We start from the raw sequence: 12,876 nt of genomic DNA on the forward strand, positions 1-12,876 counted from the left end.
ATATACATATTTTTTTTCCCTAGTTAAAATTTACTGATGGCATAAAAATCCAAATTTCTTATGTAGCACTAACGTCAGTGTTTAATTTGTCCCCAATCCACATTTCTTGCCTTAACCTTGTTCCTCCCCCTGAATCATAAACCTGCTGATAGAGCCCCATTCAATTACTCACTGCCATTCTACTACCCAGGGCTTCTGCTACGGCACTGCGGACTAATGCTCTGGACAGCAAAGTTGCTTTGAACCACAAGTTTGGCAGTTCAAACTCACTAGCTGCTTCTCGGAAATCCTATTCAGGGTTGTTATGAGCCGGAAGTGACTCAAAGGCATATAATAACAATAGTTCTACTACCCTAAACATGCCATGATATTTTTCCCCCAACCCCTCCAGTATTTACTGTAGTTTTCCCTCAACATAGAAATGACTTGTGCTCATGTCAAAATCAAATCCATGCTTCCGCACTCAGTTTAAATATCACCTTCTCTGTGAAGTCTTTGAGACTTCACTTTTCTGCCCCTTGGGGAAGTACTGACTCTTTCCTCAGAAGTCTATCACATGGCTCCCAAACTGCCCATAGTGTAGAATCCAAGAGGAAGCATTGATATCAGTCACCTCATATGCATTCAAAAGTTGCACAGTGAGTAAGGAAGATCATAGGAGAATCTACGCATTTAAATTATGGTGTTGGTAAAGAATATATAAAGTACCATGGACTGCTAAAAGAACAAACAAATCTGTGTTGGAAGAAATACAGCCAGAATGCTCCTTATTAGAAGCCAGGATGGTGAGACTTTGTCTCTCAAACTTTGTTTATGTTATCAAGAGGGACCAGTCTCTGGAGAAGGACATCATGCTTTGTAAAATGGAGGGTCAGCGAAAAAGACGGAGACCCTTGATGAGATCAATTGACACAGTGCCAGCAAAAATAGACTGAAATGTCACAACAATAGTGAGGATGATAGAGGACTGGACAGTGTTTCATTCTGTTTTGCATAGGGTCGGGACTGACTTGACGGCACCTCAGACAACAACAATGCTTGGACCTTGACTCACACCACTTAAATCAAAATACCTGAGAGTTAGCCCTATGTATTATAAAGTTTGTTGTTGGAGCTCCGAATTTGATAAATTGGAAATCTTGACTTTATGGATCCTTAGTCAGCTACCTTTCTGCTCGTTTACACATTGTTTCAGAACTTCACTTCTTTTTCACCAAGTTCTCACTCAATTCCCACCTTCTCACTCTTAGAACATGACTTAATGTCTTCTTCTTCTTTTTTCCTTTTTAACAATAATTGATTGAGCATCTACCACTAAGCAGGAAGTGTGTTTTCTTGAAATGTAAAGACAAACAAGGCAGGATCTCTGCCCTGGAAGAGCTTCATCTTATGGTGGAGGGAGATTGATGTGACAAGGACTCTGGGTCTCTACCCATCACTCTCTATGAGTCTCTCATTTAATTGTATTTTAATAACATAACAAATTCCAGTGAATCTACTACCTGATTTAAAAGCCAGAATATTATCAATCGTTTATCTATATGCTGCTTAATTTTCCATCCAGTTGCATATACCATAGGTAAACACTAACCTGAACTTTTTTATTGTGGTGAAAATCTATACAACAGAGCAGTCTCCTTTTCAACATTTTCTGATACATAATCCAGTGACATCGATTGTATTCTGAATGGTGTATAAACATTGTTTCCAAATTATTTCACTATCACTAACAGAGACTCAGTTTCTCCTAAGAAAGAGACTCCTAAGGGACCCTCTTTCCCCTGGTAATTACTAATAACCTTTGATTTCTACATATTTATTTATTTTATACAAAGGGGGCTTCAAAAAGTTCATGGGAAAGTTCCATCATCTTTTAATTCTATTTTTCCATAAACTTTTTGAAGCTCCCAAATAAAAGAGAGATCATATGGTATTTGTCCTTGTGTGACTCACTTATTTAGCTCAACATGATGGTATCGTGGCTTGATACTTATCCTTATGACTGAGTAGTATCCCACTGTGTATAGGTACCACATTTTGTTTGTCTATTAATCTGCTGAGCTCTGGTAGCGTAGTGGTTATGAATCAGGCTGCAAACCTCAAGGCCAGCAGTCCGAAACTACCAGCTGTTCCGTGGGAGAAAGATGAGGCTTTCTGCTTCTGTAAAGATTTATAGCCTCGGAAAACCTGGACAGGGTTGCTATGAGTTGGAACCGACTCCACGGCACATAACAACAACAACAACATTAATCTGCTGATGAGCATTTCAATTATTTCCACTGCTGGTGTATAGATTATGCTTAACATTTCTTGTAATTCCTTGCTGAAAAATGTTTTTTATCACATATACGTACATATATGTATGTCTGGACCATATAATGTTTAATTTTACTTGGTTTTTTTTTTTAACCTTATAAGATATATATATGTTAAGAAACAAGCAAAATTAAATATTATATGACCCAGGCATACACCAAACCATACATATACACCCCACTTGTTCTTGTTGCTGTTAAGTGTTGTCAAGCTAGTTCCAATTCATTGTGGCCCTATATCGGGTTTCTGAGGCTGTAAATCTTTCCAGGATTTCTAAGCAGAAATCCTCATCCTGTATTGCAGCTGGTGAATTCGAACCGCTGACCCTGAGGTTAATAGCCCGGCACATAACATATTATGCCACCAGAGCTACTATATAACTTTTTTTTTGTTTTTAAGTGATGTCGAGTTGGTTCTGACCCATAGCAACCCTGTATAGGGTTTCCGAGAAGTGAGTGGTGGGCTTGAACTACTCCCCTTGTGATTCAAACTGACTTTGCAGTCCAGCGCATTAACCCACAGTGTCACTTCAGGATCATCTAGACAGCATTTTCCCAAAGCTTCCTAGTGATGCTTGTGTACAGCCAGGTTGAAGGCCTCAATTGGACAACTTTCTGCATAGTTGTCCCAGTAGTCTCCCTATGAGACTCCCCTATGAGCAATCTCAGAGATCCTACTGAGTTCTGTCCTTGGCAATCCTGCCTCATCCTGGCCTCTCACATTGCTTATTGTGAGATGGTTCCCCCGGCTCTTGGTCTCTGTCAGATTCACACAGTTCTTCTCTCTCTCTAGATTCTAAATAATTTTTCTGGCCCCCTTCCCTGACCTTAAGCTTTGGGTCTGCCATCTTGTATAAAATAACATTGACACGTTCATCACCAATAAGGGGAAGTGAGCGAAAAACAGCAATGAAGCTGTGAGCTGAGACCTACAATGTTCAATAGACTTCGGTGAACCCGGGTGGAGGTTGGCCAGCAGTGTGGCAAGACCTGGGGACTCTTGGGCCCAGAGTCAGTGACATAGTCACAGAGGACTAGAGTGGAGAATGAAGCATCCAGCTCATAAGAAGAGAGGGCATATGCATAAGAACACCCACACTTGCAGATAATATCCACTCAACCTGGCTTCAGTGACTGGATGATCAGAACTCAACTAGAAGAAGAAAGAAGAGGTTAAAAAAAAGAGAGTAATCTGATACAATTTGATGAACTTGACCTACACCTATGGATGCAGTAGCTCAAAAGAGAGAACAAAACTTTACAACGAGGATCATTCCCATCCCCTCCATACACAGAGTAGACAGGGATGGGCAACTTGGACATTGGCTACCCAAAATGGGGAGGGGTGCACTACAAAGGCAAGAAGTGACTGGCTTACAAGCTTTCAAGAGGGAACCTAGATCCAGAGGGCGCAGAAGAAGGTAGAATCTCCACTGGGTAGTATCCAATCTGTTTGGGTGGGACTGGTACAAGGAGATGGGGATAGGTTCCTTGTGGTACAATGGTGAATAATTGTTATCAGGACTGACTGTGAGGGTTGGAAATGTAAAGGTGGATGTTTTGTAGCAAAAGGAGGGGAGTGATTGACTATGCAGTCCAGGAGCGGAGGTCCCTGGGACCATCAAGGGAGAAGAGAGGAGTGTGAGACCCTACCCAGAGAAGCAGTGATGTCAGAGATGGAGGCAGAGACAATGACTTGGAGAGATGGAGCAGCTGGGGACTATAGACCCAGAGAGGAGAGGCTCTTGTAGGGTATACACTTTTGGTTGGTTGATGATGCATGGAGGGGATTGTAACCATGGTAATGAAATGATATATTGAAAAGCTAATATTCTCCCATGTAAACTATCACATAATTCACAATAAAACATAAAAAAAAAACCATTGAAATCTAACTGATGGGAATGCTAAAATTCTAAAAATGCTTGTGAGTCATCAAGTTCACCTATCAAGCTGACCCTCAAGATTCTTAAACATTAAAGTGAGTGTACAGTTCTCTCAGTTTGTCATACTGTATTGCATGTATTACATATGCTGCCACTATTAAAAATATCAGAAGGGTTTCAATGGAGCTTCCAGATTCAGATAAACTAGGAAGAAAGGCCTGGTGATCGTCTTCCCAAAATTAGACAATAAAAATATTTTGGCTCATAGCAGAACATTGGCTAACTTGCTTGCTTTGAACACATCATCAAGAGAAATTGATTGTTGGAGGAAGACATCATATTGAGTAAGTGGAGGACCATTGGGGTCAAGAGAGACCCTCAGTGAGATGGATTGGTACAATAGCTGCAACAATAGACTCAAACATGCAGATGATTGTGAGGACAGATTGTACAGGACTGGCAGGGTTTCCTTCTGTTGTACAAGAGGTCACCGTGAGTCAACACTGAGTTGGCAGAGCTATCTATCTATCATCTATCTATCCATCTTCTGTCTATCTACCTACCTATCAATTATCTATCATCTATCTATCCATCATCTATCTATCCATCTTCTGTGTATCTACCCACCTATCAATTATCTATCATCTATCTATCCATCATCTATCTATCTATCTATCTATCTATCTATCTATCTATCTATCTATCTATTATCTATCATCTATCTCCTTGGAAACCCTATACAGGGTTGCTATGGGTCGGAACCGACTCGACAGCATGTATCTATCTATTATCTATCTATCTATCTATCTATCTATCTATCTATCTATCTATCTATCTATTTACCTACCTACCACCTACCTATCTACTTATCTATCATCTATCTATCCATCTTCTATCTGCCCACCATCTTTCTATCTTATCATCTATTATCCATTTATCTATCAATCGTTCATCATCTATCATCTGCCCATCTATCATTTATCTATCTACCACCCATCTATCATTTATCTATCTATCATCTATCATCCTTTTATCATCAGTCTATCATCTATCTATCATCTATCTATCTATCTATCTATCTATCTATCTATCTATCTATCTATCACTTATCTATCTATCCATCATCTATCTATCCATCATCTATCAATCCATCAATCATTATTCATCTTCTATCTATCCATCATCTTTCTATCTATCTTATCATCTATCATCCATTTATCTATCAATCGATCACCATCTAACAGCTACCCAGCTATCATTTATCTATCTATCTATCTATCTATCTATCTATCTATCTATCTATCTATCATCTGTTTTTCATTGATCATCCCTTTATCATCAATGTATCATCTATCAAGCATCTATCTATCTATCTATCTAACTACAATTTCATGAGTTGGGTAGAACCAGAACTTTCCATTTCATCTTTGCACATACAGTCTGCATAGATGTGCACACACCTATATCCACACCCACAACAGCTGGCCTTTCCATGACCCAGGTCTAAAGAAACCGTGGTTTTCACAGTGGCTGTTTTTTTGTTGTTTTGTTTTTAATCATGATCTCAATATTGAATCTGAAACTCAAACAAGCATTATGCCAGGGAAAGGCACAGCAAGACAATTTGAGGAGATTACATTTCTTTAGATGACAAAACCATTGAGAGCAGGAGACCGTTAAAGTCAATATTTCATAATCTAAGTCATGCTCACATTTTTTGCTCCTTTGCTTAAGAAAACAATAAATATAGACAGAAGTGACATAAGACTATCATCTTTAACCAGTCTACCTCTTATTATATATTGTCTTCCCCTTCATCCAAATTACTATGCATGTGATGCTGTGGGTTAATGTGCTTGACTGCAAGGTCAGTTTGAACTGCCAGGTCAGCAGTTGAAGCTCATCCACTTCTCCTTGGAAATCCTATACAGGGTCGCTATGAGTTGGAACTGAGTCGACAACGCTTAACCACAACAACAACCCTCTAGTCAGTAGCTTACTCTCCTTTTGCCTCCCACCACTGACTTGTTTTAGTGTGAAAAGAGAATTTCATTGGGAGACTATCCTATCTACTCTGCAGCCCTGATATCGTTCCTTCAGACTTCTCTTCATTCCCCAAACACAATGAACATCGAAAAAGAACGTGATTTGAAATCCTTGAGGATACCAAAAGCTAGAATTTTGTGGGGTCCGGTTAAAGAGATAGAAACATTGCCTTCAGGGGTATATAGGCCTAGATGGAAGATATGTCAAAAAAAGATAGCTTCCCACTTAGATATTTAAAAAAAAAAAAAAAAGATTTTATAATTTTGTAATAATTTAAACAACAAATTACCTGTTAGTACATTAGTGAAGATTCTGGTGTGGTTCTGTAGGATAAGCACTGGACTGCTAACCATGAGGTCAGCAGTTCAAACTCATCAGCCACTCTTCAGAAACCCTATACAGTGTTGTTATGAGTTGAAACTGACTCAATGGCACTTAACAAAAACAACAACAGCACATCAATGTATCTGTGCATAGTACATGTGTTACACAGTATGATGAATTTAAAGCCACTCCAATTCATCCCATTGAAAGAACAGAGACTTTGTTTCTGTTTGATGCCTACTATTATAGGTTTATTTTTAAAAGACAGCTTTTAAATAGGTCAAGGTTGGTTTCACAGAAAGCAAAACTCAAAACTACAGTATTTTTCCCGGAGTATCTCATGATTCAAGTCCTCTTTCAAAGTGGAATACGCTCTGAGGTCCAAGTGGCATCTGTGACTACAAAGGGGCCCAAAGACCTCTGATTGGAAGGAAGACTGCAGGGGAGGTCTGACCAACCCCCACCTGCGATTTCCATCAGAACCACTTGTTTTGGCTCATGAAGAGGCCAGGCAGAACACGATTTAGAATAGGAAGTGCCTGTCAAAAGACTGAGAGACTGAGATCAAAGAACACTGGAACCCAATGACTGTGTACAATGATGGATTCTTTTTTGTACAATTTGGAGACCTGACCTATCCTTGGCCTCCAAAAATGTTGCTTCCAGAATATCAACCTGTCACAGGGACTGGAGAGAAGCCACAGCAGGTGAGACCATCAGGCATGATTTGTTGTGGGGTTTGAGGGCAAAATGAAATGATTCTGCTTCTTGTACAGGCCCCGGACTTCCGGATGCATTAGCACAGTGTCACTAAGGCTGAATTCTCTCTGGGACGCAGGCAACTGAGGTTCTGAAACGGAAAGCACCCCTTGGCAGGACTATTTTTGTCACAATACTTTTAATGAGAAGGGGAAGAAGGAACCTCAAACCAAGTTTCCCTTTTGAATGCCACTAAAGAACAGGTGTTTGCTTTGTCAAGGGAAGTTCACCGAGGTGATGCCATGCATGTCTTAGAGTGGTACTAGGTCCCTTTTGACTGTCAAAGCTGCAGCTGATTTACATGGTCAGGGCAAGATCACTCCAGTGGCTTCTTGTGCGTATAGTATTAAGCATACATGTATGTATGTGTAGGTGTGTGTGTTTGCACATGTACAAATACCTGACTCCAGATTAATCCCCCCGCCGCCACCACCACCAGCACCATTTCCCCAGAACTCTTGGGCATATTTGCCATAGCAGGTGGCTTTTTTGTCCTCCAGTAATAGCAGAAGGACTTTATGCACAATATCTCATTCAACTTATGTCACAATCCTACAAGATAAGTATTATCCCTTTTACATAGAGGGGGCCACCAATGCTGAAAGACAGAAAATCACATGCTAAGAAAGCAAAACCAGGAAGGATCAGAGTCAGGATTTGAGATGAGGAAGTCCAGAACTTTGCTTTTAATCACACTACCGCACACTAAATAGTCAAACATTATTGAAAGAAAGAATACCAGTGATTCCAACTCTGCCAGAAACTGAAGAGAAAAGAATATCTCTTAGCTCATTTAGTGGGCCTGAAATTGCCTTGATAAAGATGTCACTAAGTATTACAAGACAAGAAAACTACACATCAATAGTTCTCATGAAGTTATATAGAACATTTTTCAAGGAAAATGTTAACAAGATCCAAGAGCAAAATGTTAACAAAAAGGATGACATGCCATGGTTGTCTTAGTAACCGATGCTGCTGTAACAGATACAAGTGGATGGCTTTGACAAACAGAAATGTATTCTTTCACACTTTATTGTTGTTGTTGTTGTTGTTAAGCACCATCAAGTCGATTCCAACCCATAGCGACCCTGTATATGGTTTCTGAGGAGGAAGGAGCTGGTGAGCTTGAACTGCCGACCTTGCAGTTCAAATGGCTTTGCTGTCTGGCACATTAACCCACAGGGCCACACCAGGACTTCACTTTGTTATTGTTGTTGTTGTTAGGTGCCATCAAGTTGGTATCGACTCATAGTAACCCTATGTACAACACAACAAAACACTGCCCAGTCCTGAGCCAACCTCACAATTGTTACCATACTTAAGCCCATTGATGTTGCCATATTGCCAATCCATCTCACTGGGGGTCTTCCTGTTTTTCTCTGACCCTCCACTTTTGTTGTTGTTATTGCTGTTAGGTGCCATTGAGTTGGTACTGACTTATAGCGACCTTATGCACAGCAGAACGAAACACTGCCCGATCCTGGGCCAACCCCACTACTGTTGTCATGTTTGAGTCTATCGATGCTACCACTTGGCCAACCCATCTTGTTGGGGGTCTTCCACTTTTTCTCTGACACTCCACCTTACCAAACGTGATATCCTTCTCCAGCGACTGGTCCCTCCTAACAATAGGTCCAAAGTATGAGAGACGAAGTTTGGCCATCTTGTCCTCTAAGGAGCACTCTGGCTGGACTTCTTCCAGAATGGATCTATTGGTTCTTTTGGCAGCCCATGGAACTTTAAATATTTTCCTCCAACACCATAACTCAAAGGCATCAATTCTTCTACGATCTTCCTTACTCACTGTTCAGCTTTCACATGCATATGAGGTTATTGAAAATACCATGACTTGGGTCAAGCGCACCTTAGTCCTCAAGCTGACATCTTTGCTCTTCAACACTTTAAAAATGCCTTGTGCAGCAGATTTGCCTAATGCAATACGTTGTTTGATTTCTTAACTGCTGCTTCCATGAGTGTTGATGATTGATCCAAGAAGAATGAAGACCTTGACAACTTCAATCTTTTCTCTGTTGCTAAGAATGTTATTTATTGGTCCAATTGTGAGGATTTTTGTTTTCTTGACATTGAGATGTAATCCATACGGAAGGCTGTGCTCTTTGATATTCATCAGTAACTATTTTAAGTCCTCTTTACTTTCAGCAAGCAAGGTTGTATCATCTGCACATTGCAGGCTGTTAATGAGTCTTCCTCCAATCCTGATGAAATCAGAATACAGAGTGTGGTCTGTAGGAAATGCCCTTGCCTCGTTTCAGCATCTGTAGGACCAGCATTCGTTGGAGACCTCCATGTGTCTTTCCCTGGATCTAGGATCTTCACAGCACAGGAATACCAGGTCCAAAGGACATGCTGATAGATCCTTATATCTTGGTGGTAGTAGGTCCCCAGTTAATAATACTATTATTCAAAATCACCCACCAGCAACTAAAGTCAATGATAATGAAACTAAAGAATTCTACAAAATTCGTTAGTCTGTACTTGATCAAACATTCATTATTTTGCCCAAGGAATACTTCAGTATTGTAAGTCAAGGCTTGATTTTTTCCCCTCAATTTAATTTCTGTATATTCCACCTGGTGAGGACTATGTGTATAGTGGTCTTTTATTTTGTTTCAAAAAGATATTTGCAATGAAGACGTTATTGATCTTGCAAAATCCTATCGTGCAATCTCCAGCATGGTTTCTCTCACCAAGGCCATATTTTCCAACTTCTAATCCTTTCTCTTTGTTACTAACGTTTGCCTTCCAATCGTCAGTAGTTATCAGTACATCTGGATTATATGTTTGATCAATTTCAACTGAAGAAGTTGGTAGAATTCTTCAATGAGTAAATTTGAGTAGTAGTGGTTTTAATTGGTCTTCTTGTAGACATACAGATATAGTCCATCACTGACAGAATTCTACTTCTTCAAGATGAATCTTTAAATGTTCTTTTTTGATGAGGAATGAGACAGTAAACCATGTTACTAACAGATTCAAAATGGCCAATACCAGTGCATTTCAGCCCCCTAATGCCAAGGATATCGATGTTTATGTGTTCCCTTTCATTTCTGACAATTTTCCATTTTCCTAGATTCATACTTTGTACATCCCATGCTCTGAGTTGTGCCCCCTTGGCAAATGTCCCAAAAGCTTTACTCCATTCTCATCATCACGGTCAACTCTCCTTTGCAGAGGTAGCTCTTCCCTAGTCATATTTTGAGTGCCTCTCAACCTGAGGGGCTCATCTTCTGACACTCAGTCTGACAATATTCTGATGCTATTTTGCTGTTTTAATATTCATTATTCTGGTGCTATCTGACATGGTTCCACTGCTATTCATAAGGTTTTCATATCTAAGCATTTGGAAGTAGTCTGTCTCTCCTTCTTCCTATCTCTTTTAGTCTGAAAGCTTAACTGAAGCCTCTCCAATATGGGTGACCCTTCCAGCATTTAAAATACCGATGGTATAGCTTCCAGCATCACAGCAACACGCAAGCTACCATGGTATAAGGAACTGACAGATGACTTGTGAACTTTTGACTTATTCATAGCACATTGTTGTTGTTAAGTGCTGTCGAGCCGGTTCCAAACCACAGCGACCCTGTATAAGGTTTCCAAGGAGCAGCTGGTGAGCTTGAGCTGCCAACCTTGCAGTTCAAACGGCTTTGCAGTCTGGTACTCTTTGTAACCAACCTGGACCTCACCAGATGGATTACATGGGAATCAAATTGACTGCATTTCTGAGACGATATGGTGGAAAAGCTCAATATCATCCACTAAAACTAGGCTAGAAGGAGACAGTGGAAGACACCATCAATTGCTTATATGCAGGTTCAGGCTGAAGCTGAAGAAAATTAAAACAAGTCCATAAAAGCCAAAATATGACCTTGAATATATGCCACCTGAATTTAGAGATGATCTCAAGAACTGATTTGATGTATTAGACACTAATGAAAGAAGAACAGAAAAGTTGTGGGATGACATCAAGAACATCATACAGGAAGAAAGTAAGTGATCATTAAAAAGAAATAAAAGACATTAATAATGTCAGAAAAGACTATGAAACTTGCTATTGAATGTAAAGAAACTAATGCAATCCGAAGACATTAGGAGGTAAAAGAGCTGAGCAGAAAAGTTCAAAGGGCACTAGAAAAGACAAAGACAAGTATTATAATGCAGTGTACAAGACCTTGAGTTAGGAAGCAAAAAAGGAAGAACACGCTCAACACTTCCCAAGCTGAAAGAACAGAGGAAAAAATTTTAGCCTTGACTTGCAATACTGAATGATTCTATGGGTAAAATATTGACTAAGCAGAGAGCTTCAAAAGAAGTTGGAAGGAAGATAAATAATCACTGTACCAAAAAGAAATAGTTAATGTTTAACCATTTCAGGAGGTAGCATTTGATCAAGAATCAATGATACTGAAGGAAGAAGTCCAAGGTACACTGAAGGCATTGGTTCAAAAAACACACCAAGATTCCAGGTATTAACAGAATACATACTGAAATCTTTAAACAAACTGATGCAGCACTGGAGGCATTCACTCATCTTTGCCAAGAAATTTGGAAGACAGTTACCTGGCCAACAGATTGGAAGGGATATTTGTGCCCATTCCAAAGAGAGGTGACACCACAGGATGTGAAAATCATTGAAGAATATTATTAATAACACATGCTAGTAAAATCTTGCTGATGATGATTCAAAAATAGTTACAACAGTACATCTAGAGAGATCTACCAGAAATTCAAGCTGGATTCAGAAGAGGAAGTGAAATGAGAGATATCATTGCTGACATCAGATGGATCTTGGCTGAAAACAGAGAATTCCAGAAAGATAATTGCTTGTACTTTATTGACTATGCAAAGACTTCTGACTGTGTAGATCATGACAATCTCATTGTGAAAAATGGGTATTCCATAACACTTACTTGTGCTCAAGAGGAACCTGTATATAGTCCAAGAGGCAGTTGTTAGAACAGAAAAAAGGGGTACTGAATGGTTCAAATCAAGAAATATGTGCACTAGGGTTGTATCTTTTCATCATACTCATTCAATCTGTATGCTGAACAAATAATCCAAGAAGCTGGATTGTATGAAGAAGAATGTGGCATCAGGATTGGAAGAAGGCTCATTAACAACCTATGAAATATAGATGATACAATCCTGCTTGCTGAAGATTTAAGATGACTTAAAATGCTTACTAATGAAGATCAAAGACTATATAGACTTCGGTGTGGATTGCGCCTCAATGTAAAGAAAACAGAAATCCTCACAACTGGACGAATCAGTACTATCATGTGATAGTTAAGGTTTTGTCTCAACTTGACTGGGCCGGGATTCCCAGTGGGTTGGCAGTTGAGATGTAGTGAAACCTAATATATGCATAGTTAACTCTATAATGGTTGGCTATGAATAGCTAGTCAATTGAAAGGATGTTTCCTTAGGGTGTGGCCTGCTCGGAATATGATGGACATGCAGGAAAAGTTTGCTCTCTTTTTTCTGCTGGATCTGGGTCATCTTCTAACCTCCATTTCTTTGAACCTGAG

The sequence above is a fragment of the Chrysochloris asiatica genome, unplaced genomic scaffold (genome assembly GCF_000296735.1).
Source record: "Chrysochloris asiatica unplaced genomic scaffold, ChrAsi1.0 scaffold00060, whole genome shotgun sequence".
In the NCBI taxonomy this organism is placed as follows: Eukaryota; Metazoa; Chordata; class Mammalia; order Afrosoricida; family Chrysochloridae; genus Chrysochloris; species Chrysochloris asiatica.